Source organism: Sminthopsis crassicaudata, chromosome 4 (assembly GCF_048593235.1).
Source record: "Sminthopsis crassicaudata isolate SCR6 chromosome 4, ASM4859323v1, whole genome shotgun sequence".
NCBI classification, from domain to species: domain Eukaryota; kingdom Metazoa; phylum Chordata; class Mammalia; order Dasyuromorphia; family Dasyuridae; genus Sminthopsis; species Sminthopsis crassicaudata.
Window position 1 is genome coordinate 5,931,707 of NC_133620.1, and position 27,974 is coordinate 5,959,680.

The 27,974-nt window shown below is 46.2% G+C and overlaps 1 protein-coding gene across 3 annotated transcripts in view; it reads left to right on the plus strand.

Moving 5' to 3' along the window:
• Positions 1–461: 461 nt before the first annotated feature.
• PTGFR (prostaglandin F receptor) overlaps positions 462–27,974 on the plus strand; it is a 110,034-nt gene continuing 82,521 nt past the window's right edge. The window contains exons 1-4 of one of the 3 annotated variants that reach the window (XM_074265642.1): positions 462–595; positions 4,019–5,491; positions 5,932–6,308; positions 6,835–7,601. The gene's annotated coding sequence lies outside the window, so the exon portion shown is untranslated. Of the gene's footprint in view, positions 596–4,018; positions 7,602–23,591; positions 23,716–27,974 lie in introns of those variants that run through there. The other 2 variants (XM_074265641.1, XM_074265644.1) reach the window with 2 other exon arrangements.

Below are 27,974 nucleotides of genomic sequence, written 5' to 3' on the forward strand. Positions count from 1 at the left end.
TCGCTGTGTACAGAGTTCTTCTAGTTGCCTCACTTTACTTTGTGTGGCTTTGTGTAAATTTTTCCAGGTTTTTCTGAAACCATCCTGCTGGCCATTTCTTATAGAAAATCATTTTCCATTATAATCATATTCCACAACTTGTTCCAGCCCTTCCCCACTTGAGGGGCACCCCCGTGATTTCCAGTTCTAAGCCACCATAAAAAGAGTATAAGTATTTTTGTTCAAATAGATTCTTTCCCTCCTTGTTACATTTTTGGGATACAGACCTAGTGGGTCAAAGGGTATGTCCACAAAGTAGGCTCTGATATGACTGTGTTTCGGCCCCCGTAAACACGGAGAACGGGCAGAGTTTTGTCAGAGACCAAGCTTCTTTCTCCAGTTCGCCCTCATCTCTCTTCTCTCACCTGCCTTTGGTCCAAGCGCTCTAGAACGAACCCAGCAACATTTCTGGTGTTCCGGAAGCCCGATGTGCTGAGCCACAGATGGAGTAGAACCGGAGGCATCACCAGTCCGGAAAAGGGCAGAGGACCCGATTTGCTCCATCTTCTCTCTTATCCAAACGACTCCTTCCTTCTCTCTGGGAAGCCCAGAGTGGGTAAGTGATTCTGTCAGCACGAAGCCCACGGTCCAACCCTGCATTGCTTGGGCCATTTTGTCCTCTGTTCAAAACACTACACAAAAATTCTTGTAAGTTTGGGCCTAGAACAACAGTTGGGGGGAAGCTTCTTCTGGGATCTATCTGCTTATGAAGTAAGGGGTGCGGACAAGGGAAGTGGTTACCCAGAGAAATAGGAGGAGGTGAGGGTGGGAAAAGAATTTTTTCCCTAGAGCTAGAGCGTGTGGAAGAGAGGAATGGTGATCTCCGTACCTCTGGCCCCAAAGTAGTCCATTGCCCCCAGAATGGGGAGAGGAGGCTCACATTTAGAATCTGTGTATGTGGCCATGGGGGCATGAGTGTGGGGGAATGAGGGGGTGGTGAAGACAAAGGCCTTCTCTACCAAAGCAGACCACCATGGGGTGGAGTGAGAGCAGGGCCCTTGCCCGCCACCCATCCATTCCACCCCCAGGGTTCCATGTCTGGAAGTTTCCCGAGATATTCTTTCTTGACATTCAGTACCATGGGGTAAAACTCTGACCAGTCTTGGTTAGAGCTTTTGATGAGAGTAGAGATGGAAACTTCCTCTGACCCTCTAAACCATACCCCCCCCATATCTACAGGCAGAACTGCTTGAAAGTTTGCAATAAGGCTTGAGCTTTGGATCTCATTTGATCCTCCCCAGAATCTTGGAATCCTTAGTTGAGGAAACTAAGGCTGAGAGAGAGAACATGCGCCTTTCCTTCCTAAAAGGGCCCGGCAACTCTTTTCATTGGGCTCCTCACAGTCCCAACCTTGACCTCAGGATAGAAAGCATTGAGAAGGGAATTATGGGAATTGGAGAAGTCTTTTTGTTCTTGAAGGTGATTGGGAAGATCACCTTAGGACGCCAACCTTCCATTAGACTCTTAATTGCTCTGATTTTATTTATGGAACCGTGGAGTGGCTTTGAGTAAGATGAATGCTGGAACACACTGATTCGGAATTGTTCTAAAAGCTAATGGAGATGGAAGGGCCTTTGGGGAGATTTATGGTGGAAACCAGAGAATCCAACAAGCGTCTATGCACAATGTACCATGTTCAAGGCACCCAATGAAGACACTGAAGCCCCCCCCCCCCAGGCTCTTTGGCTCCTGCTGATGATGGCAGGAAAGTTGCCTGTCTGCATTGCTGGGGGGCTTACTTTGAGGAAATCGAAGGTTTGGAATATCCCTGGCCCCAGCCCCAGCCCTAGCCCCAAATCAGTACTTTCTCCCATTTATAGAGCTTAGGGCAAGAGGAGACCTGGGCTCCATCCACCCAAGCATCCTGTGTTCCACGGAGTGCTCCAAGGCTCCAGCCCTGCCCGCTCCCGGCCATTGGTGTGGAACTCCATTTGGTGGAAATGAAGGTCCTTATCCTTGGGAGGAGTGGGTGAAGAAGCTCTCTCTGGGGGCCTTCCAGCTGGGCATCCTCTTTGGGATTCTCTTCAGGGCCGACAGGACTGGCCAAGCTTCACGTTTTCTTCAGGGGCTTTGAGAGAGAAGATGCAGGAGGGGCTGGGAAGCATCTCTTCCCAGAGAGTGATCCGGCAGCTTCTAGAGACGACAGCTCGCTACAGGCAGCCATTTCCACCATGGGTCTATTCCCAGATCCTACCCCTTGGGCAACACCTGGGGCTCCTGCACTCTGCTGAGGAACTTATTAGCCCAGAAACCTGGTTTGATTTCTGTTTAGCTTTCATTTGGGTCAATCTTTGCCCTCTGTCAATTGTGGAGCTGCTGTTAAGTAGGAACAGGGTCAGATCTTGGAGCTAGAGCTTGGGATCTCCCTTGCCCCTACTGAGGGGGACAAAGACATCAGAAGGCAGCTTCAACCAACCGGTATCTCTGCAAAGAGCAGTTTTCAAGGGATCGGGCAGATTACTTTCCCTGTCTCTAAGGGGAGCACAGTGGTGCTTCTGGCCTCCCACTTCTCCTTCCCACAGAAGTCCTTCCCTGAAGGGGGTGGGGCTACGAGAGGCTGGAGACTTGTCCAGGACCACAAGGGAGCCCACCCAAAGGCTTGTGGGTTATCACTGAAAAGTCAACCCTGAGGGGGGATTTGTGGTCACAGGAGCAGCCCTTTAATTATTTTCAGAATTAGTTCTCTCCCAGAGCGGGAGCTCTCCATTCAAAGGAGATTCATCAGGTCAGCTGGGAGGGAAGCTCAGTAGGTAGAACCAGGCCTCAGTGCCTGGGATCCCCATCTCACATGGTCTCTGAGAGCCCGGGAGTGAGCCGAAGGTGTCGGGGGCTGCTTGTTAGAGATTTCTTGGCAACCGGAGGAGACGCAAGCCAGAGCTGTAGGAAAACCATGAACTGGAGGTTAATGGGTAACTTTTGTTCTGGGAATGGAATTCAATTTGTAGAGATCACGCTCCATGCTTCATGCTAATGGCCGAGGGAACCTGGGGACGCAGGGAAGGCACACGCCTGAAGGGACCGCCCGTGATCCATCCCAAAGCGCCAGGTCAATGGCCGGCCACTCCTGGGGGCGCAGCCGGGTCACAAGGGCAGTGTTAGGACCCTGGGGGCAGACACTCCTGGGCTGGGCCCAAAAGCAAACTCTGGGCTGAGGCTTCAAGAGAAGGGAAAGTCACCCCCAAAAAGCTCCATGCTCATCTCCTCAGTGGGTGCTCTCCCTTCCCTGGTGTTGATTTCTACCCATCCGTGCTTCCTCGCGCTGCTTGATTTCTGGCCCTGTCATCCCTTTCTTCCAGATTCTTTCCCCCTCCTCTGACCCTGCCTCTGTCTCTGTGTCTGTCTGTCTTTTTGCCCCCCCTTCCCTCGGTCTCTGTCTCTATCTGTCTTTTGTCCCTGTCTCTCTATTTCTGTCTGTCTCTCTGTATCTGTTTCTCTCTTTCCCCCGTTCCCTCTGTCTCTCTGTGGGTTTGTCTGTTGCTGTTTCTGTCTGTCTACCTCTCTCTGTGTCTCTATGATTCTGTCTCTTTTCCTCCTCTCTCTCTGTGTCTGTCTGTCTGTCTGTCTCTACCTCTCTCTGGGTCTCTATGATACTGTCTCTTTTCCTCCTCTCTCTCTGTGTCTGTCTGTCTGTCTCTGCCTCTCTCTCCCCCTTCCCTCTGTTTCTGCCTTTTGTCTCTGGCTCTCTGCTTCTGTCTGTTTGTATCTTTCTCTGTCTCTCTCTGTCTCTTTGTCTCTCGGTGTCTGTCTCTGATTCTCTGTCTCTTTCTGTCTCTGCCTCTCTGTCTCTGTTTCTCTTCCCCCCTTCTTCTGTTTCTGTCTGTGTCTCTGTTTCGTCTCTGTGTGTCTCTGTGTGTCTCTCTCTGTCTCTCTCTTTTCCTCTCTCTGTCTGTGTCTCTGTCTTTCTCTTTCTCACACACAGACACTCACACATATTTATACTTTCTCTCCCTCACAGCTCATTCTCTATTTCCTCTCGTAGGCTGACAGAGGACAGTGCCCAGGAGCCTCTGCCTGTGAGCCATCGATGGGAACCCAGGCCCTTCTCATCCTCGAGCTGGAGAAAGGCCTCTGCTCCGTCCGCACGTTGTATTTCCGCTTGTCTCCCGGGAAGGGGCGAGTCTCTCACAGAGCCATGCTTTAGCCTGGGGGGGTCTGTGCTTGCCAGAAAAGAAAAGATCTCTCAGATTCCTGAAAGCAGTCCACCATGGGTGCCTCCTTCTGGCCTGGAGAGGACTCTGAATTGTCATGGTGCGGTAGGAAGCATGCTGGCCTTGGAGACCTGGGTTTGAGTCCTGCCCTGCCAATTACCCAGGACTTTAGCTCGATTTCAATGCAATAAGCATACATTGAGTGCCTTCTGTATGCAGGCTCTGTGTTAGAAGCCAGAGACATAAATAAACCCTCATATCTCCACAGACACAATCAGAGTGCTTGTCCTCAAGGAGCTTTTACGCCCCTGGAAATTGAGGGAGTTTGGAACTCTGTGTGGTTTGCTCATCACGAGGACAGTGATCAGAATGGCTGCTGCCAGGTTGTCGCGAGGGTCCAGGGAGACACCATCAATAAAGGGCTTTGACCATCCCAGGGCACCATAGAAACGCCCCCTGACCTTTTCACAACAAGGCCTGTTTTATCATAAACAGCTCTCTCGCTCTAAATAGGCAGCCCTGGCCTAGCTTCAGCAGAGGATTCTAGGCTCCCTTCCTGCGCAGGGCAGAGGAGGAAGCCCTCCCGGGACAAAGTCCTCGACCCCTGGGCCGAGAAGTCGGTGTCCTGCCTTCAGCTGCTCCCTTTCCCACGAAGCCGAGTCCAGGGTTGTTTCTTTGCTCAGCTGAGAAGAGAAGAGGATTATGGGACTGGAGAGATTCCTAGCACCTTTCTCTTTTTACAGAGAAGGAAACTGAGGCCCAGGGAGGTAAATGATCAGTGCTCCCGCCTTCCCTTCAACAAGAGGAGTCTCTTCTGAGATGGGAGGATGATGTGACAGGACGATCCTCACAGTGGAAGTTACTGAGGAGAGGAAAAGGGACCTTCTCAGGACAATCACAATATTAGCATCTCCAGAGAACTTTCAACGTGTTCTCCCTCTGAGCCTCTCCACCACCCTGGGAAGGAGATGCTAATATGAGTCTGAGGCTGGATTTGAACCCAGGAAGACAAACCTTCCTGACTTAGGCCCAGCTCTAACCATTGTACCGTCCGCAACACTGCAGGAGCTCAATAAATGCTTGCAAATTGGATTGAATGCTGAATGCACAGAATCATTCTGTCTGTCTACTACCTTCTGTCATGGACCCGGATCTGGACTGGCTGCCACCGAGAGAAAGGCAAAGAAATGAGCAAACCGAGCTGAGAAAGAGCTGGGCTTCTGCTGTGGAAATGAGGCTGCCGGACCTCCCCAGCCCAGGGTTCTCTGGCTGTCTCCTCCTGTAAAATAGGGATGCTGATAACAGTAATCTGAACAACAGCCAGCCTCAGCTCCTGGCCCTGTGAGCCTTCTCAGGCTGTCTGCTCACCTGTAACAAAGGGATGCTGATAACAGTAATCTGAACAACAGCCAGCCTCAGCTCCTGGCCCTGTGAGCCTTCTCAGGCTGTCTGCTCACCTGTAAAATAGGGATGCTGATAACAGTAATCTGAACAACAGCCAGCCTCACCTCCTGTACATGTGGCCCTTCTCAGGCTGTCTGCTCACCTGTAAAATAGGGATGTTGATAACAATCCAAACAACAATGAGCCTCAGCTCCTGTCCAGCTGACCCTTCTCAGGCTGTCTGCTCACTTGTAAAATAGGGATGTTGATAACAATCCAAACAACAATGAGCCTCAGCTCCTGTCCAGCTGACCCTTCTCAGGCTGTCTGCTCACCTGTAAAATAGGGATGCTGATAACAGTAATCTGAACAACAGCCAGCCTCAGCTCCTGGCCCTGTGAGCCTTCTCAGGCTGTCTGCTCACCTGTAACAAAGGGATGCTGATAACAGTAATCTGAACAACAGCCAGCCTCAGCTCCTGTCCAGCTGACCCTTCTCAGGCTGTCTGCTCACCTGTAAAATAGGGATGCTGATAACAATCCAAACAACAATGAGCCTCAGCTCCTGTCCAGCTGACCCTTCTCAGGCTGTCTGCTCACCTGTAAAATAGGGATGCTGATAACAGTAATCTGAACAACAGCCAGCCTCAGCTCCTGTCCAGCTGACCCTTCTCAGGCTGTCTGCTCACCTGTAAAATAGGGATGCTGATAACAGTAATCTGAACAACAGCCAGCCTCAGCTCCTGGCCCTGTGAGCCTTCTCAGGCTGTCTGCTCACCTGTAAAATAGGGATGCTGATAACAGTAATCTGAACAACAGCCAGCCTCACCTCCTGTACATGTGGCCCTTCTCAGGCTGTCTGCTCACCTGTAAAATAGGGATGTTGATAACAATCCAAACAACAATGAGCCTCAGCTCCTGTCCAGCTGACCCTTCTCAGGCTGTCTGCTCACTTGTAAAATAGGGATGTTGATAACAATCCAAACAACAATGAGCCTCAGCTCCTGTCCAGCTGACCCTTCTCAGGCTGTCTGCTCACCTGTAAAATAGGGATGCTGATAACAGTAATCTGAACAACAGCCAGCCTCAGCTCCTGGCCCTGTGAGCCTTCTCAGGCTGTCTGCTCACCTGTAACAAAGGGATGCTGATAACAGTAATCTGAACAACAGCCAGCCTCAGCTCCTGTCCAGCTGACCCTTCTCAGGCTGTCTGCTCACCTGTAAAATAGGGATGCTGATAACAATCCAAACAACAATGAGCCTCAGCTCCTGTCCAGCTGACCCTTCTCAGGCTGTCTGCTCACCTGTAAAATAGGGATGCTGATAACAGTAATCTGAACAACAGCCAGCCTCAGCTCCTGTCCAGCTGACCCTTCTCAGGCTGTCTGATCACCTGTAACAAAGGGATGCTGATAACAGTAATCTGAACAACAGCCAGCCTCAGCTCCTGGCCCTGTGAGCCTTTTTAGGCTGTCTGCTCACCTGTAAATATGGATGCTGATAACCAAACAACAACCAGCCTCAGGCCCTTGGCCTAGCTGTGTGATTCTGGCCAAGGCACTTCACCCTGTTTGTCATGAACCAGAGAAGGAAATGGCCAGACACTAGTATCTCTACCAAGAAAACCCCAGTGGGGCCACAAAGGTCGGACATGACTAAGACTCAACAGCAAAACAGAACTGTTCTGGTGCCCGGCTGAGCCGTCCTAAATCCCCTCAGTGACTTGGAGGGCATGGGCCTCTGGGAACAGCTTTCCCTGTCACCCTGGATCTGTCACCTCTTATTTAGAGGGCCCAGGAGACTCTGCAATGCCGTTCCCTCAGGATGTCTCCGACCCCAGAGCAGATGTCAGCTGTGGCAGCCAGATGACCCGTCTGGACCCTGCCTGGCTCAGGATGCAGCTGAGGTCCTCCAGAGCTCTCCCTTTTGGAGCCAATACAAGCTGGCTGCACCTCCTCCCATTTTCCTGCTGAGGAGACCCTGCTTGTCTCCATCCCCAAGCTCGCGTCCATGGAGCAGAAGGAGCCAGGCTGGTGAGTGAATTTTACCTTGTCCTTTCTCAAATGACCCTGATTCCATCAGGGGGACAACTGGCAGCCTTTCAGTCGCCATTTCTGGAAGTGATACTTTCTATTTTACAAGAGTTTTATTACTGTTATTTATTGCTGAACTGTCAGTGACAAATTGAAAGAGCAGATGCACATAAAGGTCCCACTTTATGTTTTTTGCAAAAAGCCCAGGAGAGCAGTGATCTCACCCACATAAAGGAGGAGGAGGACTGAGGAAGGGAGAAGGTGGAGGAAGGAGAGGAAGGGAGGGAAAGGGGAAGAGGGGAAGGATAAAAGAAAGGGGGGAGGTGAAGGAAAGGAAGGGGAAGAGAATCTTGATGTTAGGAACATTTTGTGCAAATAAAGCAAAGGCAGTTCAGAGTTTTGGCTTTGGGTTTGGGATGGAGCGAGTCTCTTCACAGACATCGAGACTCTCCTGTAGAACATTTTGCAAAGGTCATCACGCCCAATTTGTACCTGAGCCAGGACGGCTGGGGTCCTGCTGCTGATGCTTGCTTTCCACCTGGTCCCTCTCACTCTGCATCCATGGTTCTGGGAGCTGGAACCTTCTTGTCAGTATGGGGACACCTGGGCCTGCTCCTGGGCTGGAAGACCTTTAGTGGGCAGGAGATGGCTCCCTCCCAGCCTGGCCCATCCCATCTTGGAAGCTGAATTTGAGCTATAAGACTCCTTTCTTTGCTCTTTCTCCTGTCCTTTCATAGAGACTCTACTTGCAGATATCTTTCCCAAAATTCCCAGCATTTTGGTCTTTGGGTTAAAAATCCCCAAGTTTTTCAAATGATTCCTCACTGCCACAATTTCAGACTCTTTTACCATCATGGTTGACTTTCTCTGACACCATTCAATTCATCAATGGTCTCCTTTAGAAGTTATATCTAGACTCTTAGATTTGATCTGAACAGGGCAGTCACCTTATTCCTAGGGGTGATATATATTTGGGTGGTGAAATAAAGTCCTGGGCCTCAGGAAGGACTGGGTTCAAACCCAGCATCAGCTGCTAATTAGATGTGTGACTCAGTTTCCTCATCTGTAAAAACCTTACCTCCCTTTTGTGAAGATGGAATAAGATAGTTTTAGTAAAAGTAGTCAGCACAATGCCTGACAAAATGGGGGCTTCCTCGATGCTTGTTCCCCTCCCAAAAGCTTCCTTTCCCAAAGCTCCATCAGCTGCTTTGGCTGCTGCCATTGACTTTAAGAAATCACAGCGTCTTTGCAAAGTGAATGGTTGTCTAGCCATCCCTCCTCCATCCTGTATTCGTACAATTGACTTTTTGATTCTGAGTTCGAGTGTTTACATGGATGTCTAATTCAATCTTATTCTGTTTGCTCTGTCTCGCTGGATACTGAGATCCTTGAGGAACCCAGTACTGTCGGGCCCTTGTTAGCCATCCCCACTCCTCCTTCTCAATCTCTTATGTCATCTTCAGTTTTGATAAGCACCCTCGGAGGCTTTTATTCAAGAGAATGGGAGACAGCAGAGATGTTCAGTCATTTGGCAATTTCTTCCTCTTGAAGTGATAAAATTTGAATAGGCTTTTAATTTTTTTAAATTATGTATAAAAACAATTTAAAGCATTTTCTGACTTTTTTAAACTTCTGATTCCAAATTCTAGCACAACTTCCTTCCCTACTGCCCTCCCTGAGATGGAGGCAATCTAAAATGGGTCATAAATGTGCCATCATGTAAAACATTAGTCATTTTGTGCAAGAAAACTTGAATACAAAAAAAGGACAGAGAAGAAGGAAGGAAGGAAGGCAGAAAATAGCATGCTTTCATCTGGGTTCAGATAACGTCACTTTTTTCTCTAGAGAGAGATAGCATATCTCATCATTAGTCCTTTGGGACAGTCTTGGATCACTATGTGGTTGAGAAGGGCTAAGCCCTTGTGATAAATATTGCTGTGACTGGGTACAACGTTCTCCTGATTCTGTTCACTTTGCATCAGTTCATGGAAGTTTCCCCAGGTTTTTCTCCATTCATTCTGCTTGTGAGTTGAGGTGACAAAATTAAAATTTGTTCCGTTTTTAAAAGTCTGGTTCCCATAAGCTCAGGGTGCTTGAGCTGGCGATCCCACATTGGTCTTCAGACTGGCCTAAAGGCCATTCACATTGCCCCAAACACCAGCACTGCCCTACAGAGATGGAAGTAGAAGGTGAGAGAGGTGGAAGCTGTTTGAAAGAAATTGCCCATTTGCTACCAAGAGAGGATACAGTGGAAAAGTCAATCACGCCTCATTCGGGTTTGTGCCCTGTAAAATGAAGGAGATCAAATGAGCACAGTGCCTTGTGCATAGTTGGTGCTTAAAGATGTTAAAGTATAAATTAAATACAACATATGTATACATGTTTTGCTGTCCAAAAAAAATCGGAGTTTGAAATAGTGTACATTTAGCCTGTGAAGGAAATCCAGAATGCAGGCGGACAAAAATAGAGGGACTGGGAATTCTCTGTCGTGGTTCCTAGTCGTCTCCCAGAGTTCTCTCACTGGTTGTGGCTGCTTCAGCTCATTACGGCTCTAGTGGGACTGATTTGGTTCATCTCATTGTTGGAGAGGACCACGTCCATCAGAATCGATCATCATACAGTATTGTTGTTGAAGTACACAACGATCTCCTGGTCCTGCTCACTTCACTCCGCATCAGTTCCTGTCAGTCTCTCCAGGCCTGTCTGTATTCATCCTGTTTGACCCTGAGCTCTTACTAGCCAATGCCTGATGAGAGAAGAGGACCCGAAGGGGTGGTTCAGAGTCTGGAGCCTGCTCTGGGACCTGGAACCAAAGTTTGTGCCCTGATGCCTTTGCAGAGAGAGCAGCGTCTGCAGGCCAGCTGGGCTGTGCCCCACCTGGACCACCCTTGGAGGGCTCCGTTCCATTCTAGCAGAGTTAGAAAGACCCCCAGAGGTGGACAACGTCCCTGGAGAGCCTCTGGCACGACCAAGACCTCAAGGATCACAAAAAGACCAGACTCTGGGCCCTGACAGCGCCCACTGGAACCCGGAGCCAGCTTCTTCTCCTTGGCCTAGAAGGAGAAGCGGGAGCAAGAAGCCCTTGTTGTCCAGCTCTTTCCCTCGTATCCAGCTCTCCAGGACCCACTTTGGGGTTTAAGACAGTGGAGGAGTTGGCCATTTCCTTCTTCAGCTTGTTTTACAGATAAGGAAACTGAGGCAAATGGAGTTCAGTGCCTTGCCCAGGAAGTATGTGAGGTCAGGTCTGAGTTCAGGTCAAGCCCCCGCACTCCCCAAGTCTAAGTGGCAAAATGCTTGATGTTAGGAAACCTTCCTCCCCACAGGAGCCATCGCAAAGAGGCTGGACTCCACCTGGAGGGAGGGAGCACCTCTCATGAATCCCAGGCCTTTGGTCCCAGCCACCCAGTCACTGCCTGAGTCGGACGGGGCTTTGGGCTCCTGTTCCTCCCCCCCCCCCCCCCCCCCCCGCCTGAGGCTCTGCTCTGCAGCAGGGAGCGCTGGGCTGGAGTAGCCCTCCTTCCTCCCAGGGCCTTGTTTCTGGCCTGGTGGTGGATGACTAAGCACATTGCCATCGTAGGGGCTTGCGCCGCCTTGGATACAACCTTGTTTTTATGAAGACAACTGGGTCGCGGCTCTGGCACAATCTCCCTGCCCCCATCGAGTGGTTTGTGGTCTGCCAGAAGGGGAAGAATTCCCAGAAAAAGCAATGGCGACCTTCTTTGATGGGGAACACCATAGGCGTTCCCCCTCAAGTTCTGGATGATGCTTAAAAAAGCAAACAAACCCCAACTCTGCATGCTCCAAATCAGCCACCATTTTACCCCGTCTTAAGGAGCTTTTCCCCAGAGCCAGTATTCCAAATGGCTGCACGATGGGGTGGAGTCAGTGGCCGGCTCAGTAGTAAGAGGATGGGGCTGATTGTTAAGATTCTGAGGTCTAACAGACTGCCCGTTCCTGTGGGGCTTGGGACAGTCTGGACTTTGGGGCTCTATCTTGGGAGATTCAGGGCCCCCACAGCCCTTCCTGTTGGGGAGTGCCCAGGACGCTGGCCCCACTCCCAGCTCCACTCCCATCTCCCTGGACTTTGCCTCAGTTTCCTCAGTGGGTGCTTCCTCTGCCTCACTTCTTGTGCTCTTGGGGCCCTCAGAATGAATGAGAGATGACATTTCCACAGCACTTTGAAGTCTCCCACCTCCTTTCTGGTTGTCATGGTAAATACAAACAAAGCCTGTCCATCCCAAGAGTTAGACCCAGAGTTTCCTCTAAGAGGAATCCTTCCCACCGATCTGGCCACATCTCATGCGTCATCAAGTGCGTGAATCAAGTTTTCTTTGCAGAAAGGAAAATGAAAGTTAGAGTTTTAGGAAAGTCGCTGTGGGGGCTTCATGGAGGATGGGCTGCAGTGGGGAGAAACTTCAGCAGGCAGACCCCCAGCAGCTTTTGCAATAGCCCACCTGGGAGGCAATCGGGGCCTAGAGCAGAGTGCGCTGCGTCAGGAGTGGGAACGAGGCCCCTCTCAGGGAGGCGGCAAGACCTTGACGCCGGATTGGAGCGATAGTGAGGAGCCAAGGATGCCTGGAATCCCTTGCCAGATGCTCGTGCTGTGGCCCCTGCAGTTGCCTAAGCCCTTTAAACCTCATTTATCTCATATGTAAAATGGAGATAATGATATCTCGGCATTTACCTCACAGGGAGATAAACATGGGAAGTGCCCTAGATAACTGTCAGTTTTTATAATTTCCCACTCATGGAGCTGCCATGGGGCAACCACCCCATCCGAGAGCCTCTGGGAGTTGGAGGGGAGTCGCGGGCCCCCCTCAGGCCAAGCTCTGCCTCAATGAGGTTCCTGCCAGAACTCCTCAACAAGTGGGTGGCCCAGCTTTGTCTGAAGATGAAGAGTAAGGGACGGACTTTATTAACTGTAAATACTGTAAACGTCAGCCATGGCTCTTTATCTCAGATGAGCTGCTCCTGTGGAAGCCAGGGCACACTTCTTCACAGAGCCTTTGAACTCAGAAGAACTCAGGGCTTCCTCTGCTTCCCTCCTTGATGACCGCTAGGCTTGGCTGACTTCCCCTGGCCAGCAGAGAGTGTACTAGTGAAGGTGACACCGTCATGCATTCGTGCATGGCTGAAAAAGCATTTATCAAGCACTTGCTGGATATGAGTCTCTATGCTAATGCTGGGGATAGAAAGCCAAGCAAGCAAAAATCCCAAGCAAGTCGAGGAACTTGTAAGCTGATGAGGTGACAGCACGGGGAAGGGGGGGGCCTTGGGAGCGGGACCCCGATTCTGAGCCAGGGGCTGCTGGGGAAAACCCACTCCCAGATGCCCTTCCTGGGAATCAGACCTGATCTTTCCTCTGGCCAGGAACAGCCAATGTGGATCGGCACATGAAGGCTTGCAGAGTGCCTTTCAGGCATGATGCCCCCTGGTCATTCTTTAAGGACACGTATGTGAGACAGCCAGGAGGGGAATCGAGGAGACCTGGAGTTGCCTATTCCCTCTAACACGGGAGGATTCTTCCTCTGGGGGAGATCATGGAAAAGGCACAGATTTAGAGCAGGAGAGGATGGTGGGCAAGCCAAACTCCCTCCTTTTAGAGAAGGGGAAACTGAGTCCCAGGCCTGCCCCAGGTCAGGATTGTTAAGCACCGGAGGCGGGTCAGTTCGTCCTGACACTGAGCCCCGTGACCCCCCAGCCATAGCATTCTGCCTGAGAGGTGGCTGGTGGGTGGGATGGGCAGAAGGCTAGTCTGAGGGTCAGAAGGATTTGGATTCAGGTTTGATTTTGGCTGCGCACGGGTTGAGATGTCCATTAATCTCTTATGCGTTGGGATGAAGCTAAGATTGCTGCGGACAAGGCCCTGGCCTCCTTTGGCAGAAGGCACTTCCTCTCTGGTTGTTCCCTAAGGCCCTCAAGTCAAGCCTCTTCCTTTCCCTGGCCAAGAGATCTGAGCCTCCCAGCTGTGAGAATAGTCTCTCCTCCTCCTCCTCCTCAACGATGGGGAAGTGGAGACCCAGAGCCCCACTAGCCCATGACAGAGTTCTCGTCAAGCGCTCTCAGGAGTCGTGGAGCTGGAGATCTTTGTGGCGCTCCGGCCCTACCACGTCTGAAAAAAGAAATCCCTGAGAAGCGACCGCCTTAATTTGCTTGTGAGTGTGACTCCCTCCTTCCCTCCTTCCAAGGCAGCCCATCCCTTTTAGAAGTTGCCTCTTTGCAGCCCCCTGGGAGCTGCTCTCTGGGGGCCACCTGCCCTCGCCTGCATCTTGGATTCTTGGAAGGAGCTCCTGCTTCTCTTCCCTGGCCAAAGCATGGCCAGTTCCCTTGCCTGGTCCTGGTTTACATGGACTTCAGGCCATGGCTGGGCAGCATCATCTCAAAACTGGGAGCCTTTGGGGGGTATATACCAATAGCCTCTCTTCCTCCACCTCTGAGGCCTGGCTTTGGAAGCCAGGAACCTTCAGAATTCATTCATAGTCAGAGGTCCGGGCTTCAAAGGACACGCCTGGGGAGAGGAAAAGTCGAAACTTCCAATGAACGAATTTCCAGCCCCTGCAAGTGGGGGCTCTGCTGCCTGCCCCCTCAAAGTCTTGGAGCCTCTGAATTACTGGAGAGATTATGTCCACGGGTAGCACCGGTCCTGCCTGGACATGGAGATGCTTCCCAGGAAACTTGTGTCCTTTCCTGGGCTTTGAGTCATCCTCCCCTTCAGCTGCCCATCTTGAAGTACAATTACCTATGGCAGTTTCTTCATACGAGGCCATTTGAGAATGTAATTAGTGCTAATAACATTTGCCAACTTGTGATGGGGCCCAAAACTGTTGTGTCTACATGTGCTAATAAGATTTACTTAATTTAATAATTGTTCATCTCCTCCTTTCCCCAATAATCTACTCACATTTAATATTTTTCTTTCTGAAAATTATATTTGGGTTATTTGATGCAAAAACCCCTCAAAATTTTTTTAAAAGTCTGCTTAAACTTTGCATTTTGTGCCTGGTTGTTGGGGCATTATGGGCACTCAAGCCACCTTTAAGTGTAACTTAGGTGAAAAGACGGTGTCTTTGCTAAGTATTTTTAAAAACTTGCTTTAACAGACATCCTGGGACAGACAATGCATCTTGCTCTGGTTATCCCTTGTTGGAAAGAGAGAAGGAAACTGGCATTTATCAAGCGCCTACTATGTGCCAGGCAAATATTAGCATATTAGAGGCTCACAGTAATCTGAGACAAAGGTGCTAACATTGGCCCCGTTTTGCAGTTCAGAAACTGAGGTGGCTACAGATGGCCAGCAAGTGTCTGGGACCAGAATTGGACCTGGGCTCCATCCTCTTTTCGAGGTCAGCCCCAGAGTTCAGGAGCAGGAGGATGACACTTTCCCTGAGGCAGGGACGACATGCCCATTGTATAGACAGCTAAGAGTTGCCGGGCCTCCGCCATAACTTTGCAGAATGTGGTAGTTGGTGTTCTGTGGAACGAGGCCTGGGCCTGGCTGCAGGTGAGCAGAAGCTCAGTAGCTGGAACGATACTGTCCCATTGTGGACCTTGGGGCAATGTGGAGATATCAAAGAGGACAAGGCGCTTAGCCAAGTGCGCCTGATCAACCCTCAAGGTTTGCCGGGCCCCAGTGGCAGCTGTGGAGATCTGATAGTAACTCGAAAGCCGCTCAAGCTTTCTGGGTCCGGGCTCTGGAGTGATGGTCACCTCCGAAGTTCTCCGATTTTACAGGGGGAAGGCGCCAAGAGCCTTTTGTCTAGTCCCCTCATTTTATATTTGGGGAAACGGGCTGAAAGAGGGAGATGGCACAGCTAGTAAGTGGTAGGGCAAAGACTTGGACTCCAGGCCCATTTTCACTGAACCGTGGTGGCTGATGGCTGCAACTTTCTGAATAAACCCAGGAAAAGGGAAAGAATAGTCTAGGAGGAATAGAGGTCAAGGCTGTTCCCGAAGGTCCCCAAGAGAGAAGTGCAGCAAGGACCCATCTCCCAGCACTCAGCTCATCAAGTCAGCTCAACTCAGTTCTCTCTAATTGAGTTTGATTCCATCCCAAGGCCATCCAATGAGCATTTGCCATGGATTGGATGGTGCAGGAAGTTCACCCCAATGAAAGGGGTGTTCCTGCCCTCAGGGGCCGACAGTCTAGACCTCCAAGGTCTGCTCTCTCCACAGCAGAATCAGGTTCCTCCTCAGACTGGCTCTCCAGGAAAGGAGCCCTCAGCTGATTCCTAGAACAGAAATCTCGTGATCTCGTCTCTTCTGTTACCATTTTACAGGATTCAGGGAGTGGAATGGCATTGCCCCCAGCTAGTTGTGTGATCCTCCTGATAGGTGAGCCCAACCACGGGCCTCCAGCCCCATGAGGAATGACCAACCCCGACACCTGCCTTTGGAGGCACCTGGGACTCAGCTGGTTAAGTTTAAATTGAGAGCAGGGAAAGCCTCTATCAGAACCTGCCTGAGCCTTTAAAAATAAACTTGGGCTGTTTCTCTCTGGGTCCCCAGAGGCCCAGTCAATTATTTCCGGCTGCTGGGCTTTGCAAGGCAGAGAACCTGGTCTGGGGGAACGGATCCTGCCAAGCCTCAGGCAGTCCTGATTCTTAGAGGTATTTGGAGAGGCTGATTAGGCTGAGCCTGCAGGACGGTAGAGGCTTTGGAGGTCTGCTTGTGGCGGAGTCCCAGGTAAGAGAGGCAGGGGACGGAAAGCACTGGGGAGGAAAGGCCAGTGTTCCCCTGATGACCCCCTGAGGCAGTGCCCAACAGTCTCGTTTTTATTTTTCTTATGGAGCCATGGACATAGTGTGTGCCTGCTTAATAGCGAGTGTGTGGCCTGCCACTTCCAGAGCAGTCTTCTCTTTTCCTTCTTCACTGAGCCATGTGGAAAGTGGGCCAGCTATAGGGTCACAAAGTCATTTGTCTAAGGGAAGGGGTCTCAGGGGCCACCCACGCTCCTGTTATAGAGATGAAGGAAGCTGGGTCCCCGAGGGGGCCGAGTGCATGTCACCTGGGGAGTTGGCTAGAGGAGGGATGCTGGGCTTTGGACATCTGATTGCAGAGCCGGTCCACTCTGCAGAAGGACCGAGCTGCTGCTAGGGCCTCAGCTTCATGTCTCCACTCTGCTCCAGCTGAGGTCCCTCAATCCATTCGGTCCCTATTTTCCCCTTAAGTAAAGTGAGAGAGGGTCTGCGCCACGTTCTCTTCAACTTGAAGCCCTCCCTTGTATGAGTGGAGGCCCTCCGCTTTGCAGAAGGGTCTGTGGTCTGGCTTCCCCTGCTGCTGTCACACTGATGAGCCCATGGTGGCAAAGGGCTGGGAGTCGGGAAGTCCGAGTTCGGGCCTAGGGTTTCCCCTCGCCCTCCCCGGGTGGAGAACAGTGACAAAGTGGAGCCACAGTTAAGCCTAGACTCTCTGGCTGTCTCAGGCTAAGCTGCCATAGGCTAGTCCACCTCCAAGTCCACAGTCCTCTGAGACCCTCCCAACTGAGCGGGGTGGGGGTGGCCTTCACACTGGAGGCTGGGGACATGCAGCCTGTCGGGACTTCACTCCTTTACGCTCCAGGAAAATGAATTAGGGCCTCCCCTAGAACTCAGGCCTTCTGCATTATGGCCTCCCAGGAAGGAGAAAATGCCTTGAGCCTCCCTCAGCTGATGGGAAACCCAGATTGCCGAGGTGAACTTGACAATGGCTACCTTTCAGGGAGTGAGGCTTCTACCCTGTTGTCCCCAAATGCCCTCCTCAGGAGGCCCCACTCTAATCTGCAGGAAGGGGTTCCACAGTTACCAACTTGATGGCTCTCCCTTTAAAAAGAGAAAAGACAAAGTTTCCAACCCAGAACAGTAGCTAGAGGGGGCCAAATCTAACTCCTATTCAAGCTAGAGGTGGACATCTTCCTGCTTTCCAGGCGGTCACACACCCTGGCAATAAATGGGATAAATGGGGCTTCAGTGTCCCAGAAGAGCTTTGTTAGAGAGGGATGGTCCCTAAACAGAGGAGTCACAAGCACAAACGCCCCTCTGGCTGTGCTCATTTTCGGGGGTTTGGGTTCAGTTGGGCTTTTTCTTTTGTTCTCCTGAGACTGAATGCTCTTTCTGATGAGGTTGGTGTGAATCACAGGGTTCAAGGGACCCCAATGCACATAGCACTGAACCTGGGAGGCAGGAACAGTTTATACCAAGGCAAGAAAAATGGGAAGGGAGAGGAGTTCATGGAACTGCTGGTGGATCCTCTGTGAGGTAGTGAAAGAGAGAAGTGTGCCCCAGCTTCCAGAAGCACCCAGAAGCCAAACTGGGAAGGGCTCTAAATGCTAACGAGTTTGTATTTTATTATAATTTCGTTAGGAAGGCATGGGAGATTCAGAGGGGGGGGGGAGAAGTGGAGGAGAGATAAGGGGGGAGAAGAGTCCCAGATCTGCCTTGTATTTTAGAATGAACTTTGTGGCGGGACCACGGGGGCCAGTGGATTTGGGGGGTAGCAGGTGGTTTCTTCCAGAGTCCCATTGAGAGTTGGGGCTAAACTGAAAATAGAATCTCATTTTATGATGCCTTTCCAAAGGCTGAAGACTTCAACTCAGGCCATCCCAACTCCTGTCCACTGCGCTCCCTGCTCCATACGCGTGAGCTATCATGATTATAATTATGGTAGAGAACGAATCCAGAGATTTCAAAATAGCTCATCTTAGATACTTGTTTGTGAACTTTGTAAATGGTGGCTCCGGCTCAGGGAACGGAAAGCCCTCGAAAAAAGGCCATCTCCCGTCTCCCTAAACAACTAGGCTTTGTGAGGAGACACCCAAACCAGAGGGACTCTTCCTGCAAGCCCGGACCTTTGGTTGGGAGCCCCGCCATCTGTAGTGTCCCCCGTATGTTCCTTCCCAGTGAGTCCTTGTCGGAAGAGCAGATCTCTCGGGAGCATCTGTCCTGAGACCAAGTAGGTGAGCTCCCGGCATCCCGAGCAGAGAAAGACCTATTCAATCGCCTTGGACTTCGACTTTTCCAGGCAATAGCCGGGGCTTCAGTTATTTAAAAAGGGACTTAGAGTCTGGTCGTGAAAATATGTTTAGCCTCTGGAGTCCTGTGATTTTAGCCACGTTGAGGCAACATGACAAACTCTTCCATGGAGAATTCACTTTGGCAGGAAAGGAAAGGCGTATTAGCCATGTGGACCAATGGAGTTTGTACCAAAGCATGTTTCATAGAATTAAAGTTGGAGGGTCCTGTGGTCTTCACAATGTTGAATTGCTCATCCTCCAGAGGAAAAACGAGCATGTACTCCGATATATATGTATTTACTCATTTACCAGTTATATGCATATCCTACCAAACTAATAATTATGTCTGTGATAAAACAGAGTAATATTAGATGACATTCTCTCTGCTTTAAACAGGCAGGGGCCTATGGATGTGCAACTCCAGAAGAGTTTAGATTTTTGTGTGTATTGGCCAGTTTTGTAGAACTTCTCCCTCCCTCCCTTTTTTGTATTTGTTGTAAAGAATAGTTCTGTGAAAGGGAAGTGAGAGGAAGCTCACTGGGAATGTAGACCATTTGCAAGATTTGCAAAGCAGCAAGATTCATTTTTAAAAGTATGAGAGATGGGGCAGCTAGGTCGCGCAGTGGATAGAGCACCAGCCCTGATATCAGGAGGACTTGGGTTCAAGTCTGGTCTCAGACATTTAACGCTTCCTAGCTGTGTGACCCTGGGCAAGTCACTTAAACCCAGCCTCAGGGGGGGAAAAATTGTAAGAAAGTTGAAATAATATTTTGAAAACATATTTTATTTATTAATAATATAAAGCCTTCTGATTCTCACTAAGGCTATTAAGAACATTTTAGCAAGAGCAATGTGATTGAAAATCTTAGTCAAATCCTAAGTTTGTATTACTGAAGGTTCTAGATTGGTTTGTTTGGTTGGTTTTGGCTATGTGGTTTAAATTGTTGTCAGAACTGAAAAAGACATCATGCAAAGATACCTAGATTAAAATGGAAGAAGAGCACCGTAAAAAGTGCTGGCTAAATCATATTTATTCCAATCTCATCCACTCATCATGCCGAGATTTTTGTTGAAATCCATCCAGCAAATTTCCTTCTTCCATGGTATCAATGAGTAATTCTTGCAAATTAATCAGAAGATATATTTTTAACAAAGAAGTTCAAAAACTACTGACATTCTTTATTTGAAAGATTTTTAAACAGGTTGGAAAATACTTTCTTAGATGTTGTTTTAGCAGTATATAGATATGATTATTTTCAGAATCTGGCAGGACAGAAGTATCCAGAGATGTGAAAGGCTGTCAAAAGGTAATAAAAGAATTGGGAAAAAAGGCCATCAAACCTGGAAGTTAAGGGGGGTGAATTGAGGTAAGATAAATCCAAAATGTACCAATACAATTTTTTGTTTATAAAGATCATTACTGATTTTGTTTCTCAAGGGTAAGGGAGCTGATAAGCTGGTGGGATGGCAAAATGCCAAGTACTGCCAAGATGCAAATGATGGGGAAGTTTGGAAGGAAAAGAGGATGAAATGAGATGTATATCGTGTTCAGACCTGCTCATTCACTGCCACTCACTCTTTCTCTCTGAAAAACAGAAATTGTTTCTAATGCTTGGGAGTGGAGATTGTTCCCTGATTCTGGTCCCACAGCACTGAGTCCTTCCACTGAGCAGTGCTTGTGATGACCATGATGGGGTATAAAGAGCAGAGAGTGTGTGTTTCAGGGGCACAATGGGAACAGTGGCAGAATTCTGATGCAAGGACCTGGGCAGGAGAGGAATTAACCACGTTTTATATTCACATACTAAACATTTGAGAAGATGTTTGATGGGAAATTGTCAGTCTGACTGATTTTAGTAAACATGTAGTAACTATGTGCCAGACACTATGCTAATTAACTTCTAATTGCCCAACAGAACTTGAAGTAAAAAAAAATTATAAAGGATGTGTCAGATATATGTTTTCAGGATTTCTCTGCCTCTGCCTCTGTCTCTGTTTCTCTCTTTGTCTCCTTCTATCTGTCACTCTCTGTCTCTGTCTCTCAGTCTGTCTCTGTTTAAGCTTTTGAAGTAGACAATTTTCTTTTTTGGGGGGGGTGTAATGAACAGGGACTGGATTGACAATTTATTCAATTCTACTCATTTAAATTCAATAAGCATTTATAGGAGCAACTAGGTAGTGTAGTGGATAGAGCACCAGCCCTAAAGTCAGGAGGTCAAATCTGGTCTCAGACATTTAACTTTTACTAGCTGTGTGACCTTGGGCAAGTCACTTAACCCCAGTTGCTTCAGCAAAAAGTAAGTAAGTAAATAAATAAATAAATAAGCATTTATAAAGTATTTAATTCAGGTTCTATGTTTGGTGTGGAAAATTAAGATAAATAAGTCTCTGTCTTCAAGGATCTTACATTCTATGGGATGATCAACCTCTTTGCATCCAAATAGACAGAAAATAAATTAAGTAGAAATCCCAAAGTCCATTGTTGGGTGAGGCACTTGTAGCTGGAGAAATCAGGAAAGGCTTCAAGGAGGAGGTGACCTGTGTGTCATTGTTTTATTATTCAATTCAACCCATTCCAAAGAATGGGCTGCATTATGGGCTAAGAATATAGAAACAAAACAGACCAGCTCTTGGGTAAAATGAACAACATCAATTCCAAATAGGTTATTTTGGTTTGTTTTTTTGAGGGGGAGATACCAAAAATTGGGGGAAATCTTGTTTAAGAAGCTTATTGAGCTAGTGTAAAAACATTCTGAATCATCACATTTTCTCCAGGAGCTTTCTTAGCATTTGGGTTTGCAAATGTGCTCTGATTGTTTTTCTATTTTAATACTCAAATTGTTTAATTGCTTTCACATCTTTAAAGGTTTTAAGATCTCCCAAGGAAGGAGTTTTTGGCCTTAGCATGAAAACACTATAATTTATAAAAAGCACCATCATAAATAGAGCTTTGTCTTGGGGGAGCTTCCAATTTGAATTCGATCCAGAGAATGGCACCAGACAGTTCCCTTTGTAAATTTCTGGATAACATTCATTCCTGGGAGATTCCAAGAAAAGCATATCAAAAGAAGAAGAAAGGAAAACAATGTGTTCAGTCCTCTGATCCAAGCAATACGTTTTGGGTGCAGAGCCACGTTGGCTTTGGGATTAGGGAATCTAGAGCATTTGATGCCCAGAGAGCATTGATGAGAGGCAGCTGCGGGGACTGAACTTGGCTAATCAAAAACAAGTTTTCAATTTAAAGCAACTGAAATGTTATGACTCCACATAAATAACTTTCTGGAGAAAATCAAATTAGGTGAGATGCCACGGTGACTATGAAGAGGGAGCTCTGATTGACAACATGTAATTGCTCAATCCAGAACCACAGACTGTTTAGTTGAATCCAGCTCTGTACCACCATTTCTGCTGTAACATCCTAGATGAGCCAGGAAGGGGATGAACTTCTTCATTAGGCTCCAATGTTGGACTTCTCTAATTGTTGCAAAGCTTTTCACGACATTGTGTGAAAATCCACCACTTTGTAACTTCTTCCCATTGTTCCTAGTTGTGTTATCTGTTAACAAGTTTTAAAAAGCACAATTTGAATCCAGGGGCAAACCCTTAAAATACTTGAAAATAGATACCATTTGTTCCCTTAGGTTTTCTCTTTCACTTAAACATCCTCAGAGCCCTTTTTAGCTTATTCTTCATATCATGCATGAGATTGAATTATTCCACTATCCTCTTTGCCTTTCTGGGGACACTTTCAAGCTCATCAAGTTTCTTCCTAAATTGTGAACACAGCCTCCCCGGAGTGATCCCATAAGGGCACAGTGCAACAGTGCCATCGTGTCCTGCAACCCCAATTCTATTACTCTTTTAATGCTCCCATAAATGGCATTCACTTTTCTTGGATTCCACATCCCATTATTTACTCATCTCAATCTTATCATCCAATGAAAGCTCCTTCACATTTTCAAACTGTTCTATAGTCATGTATCAGCCATTTCGTTGTGTAAAGATGACTTTTTGAACCCAAGTGGAAGACTTCCATTTACCCATAATCCATTTCTTCTTATTTGATTCAGTCCAGTATTTGAATTTATCAAATTCTGGTTGGGTTCTGACTCTATACCCTGACTCAAATGGGCCAGTGGATGTTCAATCTATTCACGTGGAGAAGCTACTTCAGCAGGGCCAACTACAGTTCATAGTTGCCTTCCAATCCAGTGCAACTTTTGTCCATATCCTCCAAAAAGTTTACTACCAGTCTTGATCAAACCGTTTTCTCTTTCCATTCAATAGTACCTCGATAGCATCGTTTAATCTTGCTCCTTGGTGCTACTTCTTGGTCATACCTCTATTATGTACCTATCTATTGCCCTCTGTGTGATGCTCATCTTAAGCTCTTTACAAGCCATTATGATCCAGGTCTTTCTACCTTTAAAAACAATGAAAGACAGACCATCATAAAAATCTTGGAGTCAGCAAAAGAACTTTGGAGTTTCCTGAAAGCGATCCAGCCGTTCTCTAGCTCCTTTGGGACTCTGGCATTGTTGATCACATTTTCTCTCTCAGATAATGTCCGACAAACTATAAAGTGCCGTCAGATGTATGTTGAAAACTGGCCAATAGATGTACTTCCTCCCTTTGGTCTTTCCTGTGTGGAATAGATAGGATAAACTATGGACCATGCCCTCCAGAAGACTTTTTAGTGTCTTGATATTTGATGTCATCAATATGGTATTAATAGCACGAGCAGCAATGGTGAAAGTAATAGCAGTCCTAGTCCTAGCAGCAGCAGTCAGCAGCAGCAGTCAGCAGCAACAATCAGCAGAAAGAGTCCTAATAATAGCAGTAGCAGCAGCAGCAGTCAGCAGCCAAAGTAGTCAGAGTAGTAGGAAGAGCAGCAGCAGCCGTAGTAATAAAGCTCTGGAGGGGAAAGTGAGGCAGAGGACTTTGCGCAGCCCTTTCTCACTTCAGTCCAATGGCATCGCCTTCCTGATGTCATGGTCCTCTTCAAGAACGAAGGGCAAACAGCATCTGTCAACAGCAATATTTGGAGAATCTCATCATCTCCAAGGAATCTTATTTCAGCTTGGATTCTGTTCTGTATCTCTTCTATCGTGGCAGTGAATACTTTTGGTAAGCCCCTATCTTCTGGCTTGATCTACTCTGGCATGGAGGATACCATGTTATAAAAGAACCTATAAGACAATGTTTTGTTCTACTGAGTGAAATGCTTTCTATAATGAACAAATTGTAAGTATGATGGGATTTTATATTCTCTACTTTTTTCAATCAATTGTGAGATAGTTAAGGTGGTGTCTATTGCTAAGTGGTATTTTTGAAATTTTATTTGATCACAATCAAGGTGGAAAATGTGAGGATGGGGAGACATATATGAGAAAGTGTGGATAATGAAATGGGAGAGGTCAAAACCCTATATATTATAGAAAGTTCCAAATCTCTGTATTGTGATAATTTTCTTGATTAAAAGAACTAGTGCATTCTCTAACACTAACTCAAACATGTCCTAGAACTAGCACTAGTAAGGGCATGAAATGAATGTCAGGAACATCATAAAGAATGAAACTGATTATATTTAGTAAATAGAAAAAGATGTGTCATAGATGTGGAAAGTATCCACAAACTAGTTATCTGTGCACAAACTATTTAGTCATCAGGGCTTAGATAGGTTTTTGCATTAAATAAAAAGAAAGAAAAATAATGATAAAAATAACAGGCCCAAAGTTAAGATGATGACTTAACCCAGAATTATTTTTAAAAGTTATTGAAAATTAAAAATTAGAAATAAACAATGCTGACACAATAATAATAAGTTCATCTAGAAGATAAACTAATATAAATTAATTGCTATAACAAAGAGGGAAAAAAAGAGCACAGAAAATTCTTTATTCAGCAAACATTTGACTCAGTTGCCAAATGGAAAAAGGTAACCCCAAAGGCTACACCAACTTAGAATATAAAACTGTAAAACAAGGCAATTAGAAGCAGTGGAGGGTAAAAATAGTGTAAAGAAAGCTTGGCAAGATATTTGGCTAAACAAAGTCATCCCAAGGGCATTCAAAGACAAAAACAGAAAGAAGTTACAAACCAAAGAAAAAAGGAAAGGATTTGCAACAAGCTATTTCATAAGTTATTTTCTCTATTAACCACCACACTTGGACCTTTGACGTCATATCCGAGTTACTGATGGTGAAAGAGAACAAATATGATAAGAGCAATCAGATTTAGTAAAATATAGAGGAGAAATCCGTGCTGAAGGTGGTACATTTGTGAGTTCTTTGAGGACTAACTTACAAGGTATCTACAAGAAAATAAGAGATAAAAGTCATGGACATAAAACAAAACGCATTAGAGCATATGGATTAAAAAATGACCGAGAACACTGACCACTATCAACCTGTCTGTCTCTTCTCCTGTTTCTATAAAATCTTTACGTGCGGCAACGTTACATAGATGGAGGGCTTCCTTGGTGGGGAGACAGGCAGACTTCCTCAAACCATCTTTTGAAGATCTCGAGAAATAAAAATATGACATGTATGATTACACTGAAATGTTGAATTGACATAATTTGGAGTCTGTTACAACATATCACTATTGTCCAGCTCTTCTAAATGCAGCAAACACAAAATTCCAGCTACAGTGACCTCATACCCACAGAGTGTGTATATTAAAATCAGTTTGATTTGAATGCAGGAACTCTGGCCATGCTTCATTAACGTTAAGATGGCAATCACATCGGAATCAAGATGTTCTGAACTATTTCCCCAGTAATTTTGATGCAAGATTTTTCTATTGCCACACTTAAAATGCCTTTCTTTATACAATGACATAGTCAGTAATCCAGAGGGAGAAGAAAATGGGATAGAAATCTATTTTTCTCAGAATACAAGGACAATCAAGAGTTTCCTGAAAACCTTGGGTAAAAAATGTCAATTGTGTACTAAAGAACATTTGAGTGACTATTTCTTTTTAAGAACAGTCAGTGAACTCTAAAGAATGAATTACTCTGATACTTGTTTTGGACCTCTGGATTTTTCTAGGACATTAATGTCACAATATACCTCTGATAGTCCTTGAATAAAATAAGAAACTATAATATAGGGAAATAACACTGGATTTGAATTCAGGGAATCTGCCTTCAAATCCCAACTCTGCTACACAAAAACTTTGTGACTTTGGGGAAGCCATCAGTATCTCTGAACTTCAGTTCCCACATTTTTTAAATAAATGATTTGAAGGCCATGTGCAGAATTCCCTTCAGTCTGACTTTGGTAAATTCAAAATAAGATAAGATTAAGAGAAATGTGGCATATTTGAATATTTGTCAAAAATGCTTCCTATGTTTATATGGGAACCTTATCCTTGGATTTAGGTAAATGGATTTAGAAATTTTCCAAAATAAGCACAAATTCAAAAGACAAACTCAATCCCCTCAAACCTCACCTCCAAATTGAGTCAAAGCATGAAAGTCATGGTCTAATAGGTAATTGTTTTGAAAAATTTTATCTCTGAAAAGGGACATGGCAGGGTACCATATGTTTAATTAAAAATAGCTGATGAAGAAACTAAACAAAGAATTTTTAAAATTGTAAAACTGATAGGTATATGACATTCAGAATGAATTCTGAGGAAGTAAATATTTCTTTGTTTTGCGGATAATCCATTTTAACATTACCTTGGGCAGAAGACAGCTGCGTCTTTTTGTATTGTATAAACAGAAAGATAATGCTTTTAGTCAAGAATGTTTTGCTTCAAAATGAGACCATTATACAAAATAATATGATTGTCCAAGAATTTGTTTTCCCACAGGAGGTAAATATAGTGATACAGTTGTCTTTCTCTCCCTCCTTCCCTCCCTCCCTCTCTCTCTGTTTCTTTCTCTTTCTTTGTTTCTGTCTTCTGTCTCTATCTTCTCTCTCCCTCCCCCCTCTCTCTGATTCTCTGTTTTCCCTCTATTAAAGAAAAGAATCCAAATAGTTCTTCATAAGTGCCTTCAATTTAGTAAAAAAGTTTTGAGTTTATTGTTTAAGGAGTTTAGGAGCAGAAACAAAGGAGTTTCTAGTGATCCTGTTTATTTACTTTTCTGATCACAATAGGTCTTCACATTAATATTCTGAATAATTTAAAACAACAAATTATGTCAAAGTCTTTTTTAAGTAGGAACAACATTATGCTCAGTTATATGGGGTGACTATATATTAATTTGCAATGCAATGGAAGAATTATTTTGTAATCACAAACTTGAAAATTTGGCCCATATTTTATGTTCATTCTTTTTTTCATTGCATTACATCTCTTTAAAATTTACTTTAAATAATGATAAAATGATGATGGAGAGCATAGGAAAAAAAAAGCCAAGAAAAAACATTTTAAAGATACAATTACAAGGAAGTGCTGGTGATCATTTACCATTCTATATTAAGATCTAGGTATTGTTGATCCTATATTTATGTTAATGATAATATGTTTCACCCACAAGTCACAATGTATATAAGAGAAACAGCAAGCACTCTGTCATTCTCAAAGGCTGATGAGTTCTCCTCTGTTAATGTCAGTATTGGGAGGTGGTCTACAAGGATTTATGTAGTTCAACTTTTTGCTCAATTGCTCAGTCATTTATTAATTGTATCTGGCTCTTCATGACCCCATTTGGGAATTTTGTTTGGACAAAGATCCTGGAATAGTTTGCTATTTCCTTCTCCAGCTAACTAAAATTTTTTTACAGATGAGAAAACAGAGGCAAATGGTGTGAAGTGATTCCCCCCTTGGTCACACAGTTAGTAAGTGTCTGAGGTCAGATTTATACTCAGGCCTTCCTGACTCCAGGAGCTTACATTATAAGATGAATTCTTTCTTACTTGGACCCCTACTCTGTTCCAATAAGTACTGATCAATTTGATAGAATCATATCAAAGTTCTGTATATCAGGCCCCAGAGCTGGGAGCTGCAGGTTATAAATTCATGTGTTTAATGATAGGAAGTTAACTAGAGACTGTCCACTCTTGTTTTTTCCTTGTGGGAGAGGAGACTCAGCTACTTGGAGTATCCCCCAATATATTTTTGAATGTTTGGACCATTATCTCTTGTTCAGTAGGAAAAAGCAACCATCTTCCGAGCACTAGTCAGAGGCTCCATGCTTCACCCGAACTGTGGTAGTTTGTACCATCTTCTCCTGAGGAGAAGCCCCTTCATCTTCTGACCATCAAGTCAGTGGAGTGGAGATATTCCTTATTTCATCCAACTTGTGACCTTGCTGACATATTGTTTGCTTTGTTTTAGCTTATGAATCACAAGCCAAAGGATACTTTCTGTATCTGGCAGGGCTGTTCTGGAATGTCTACATATCTAGTCCTATAAAAATGGGACCCTGGTAG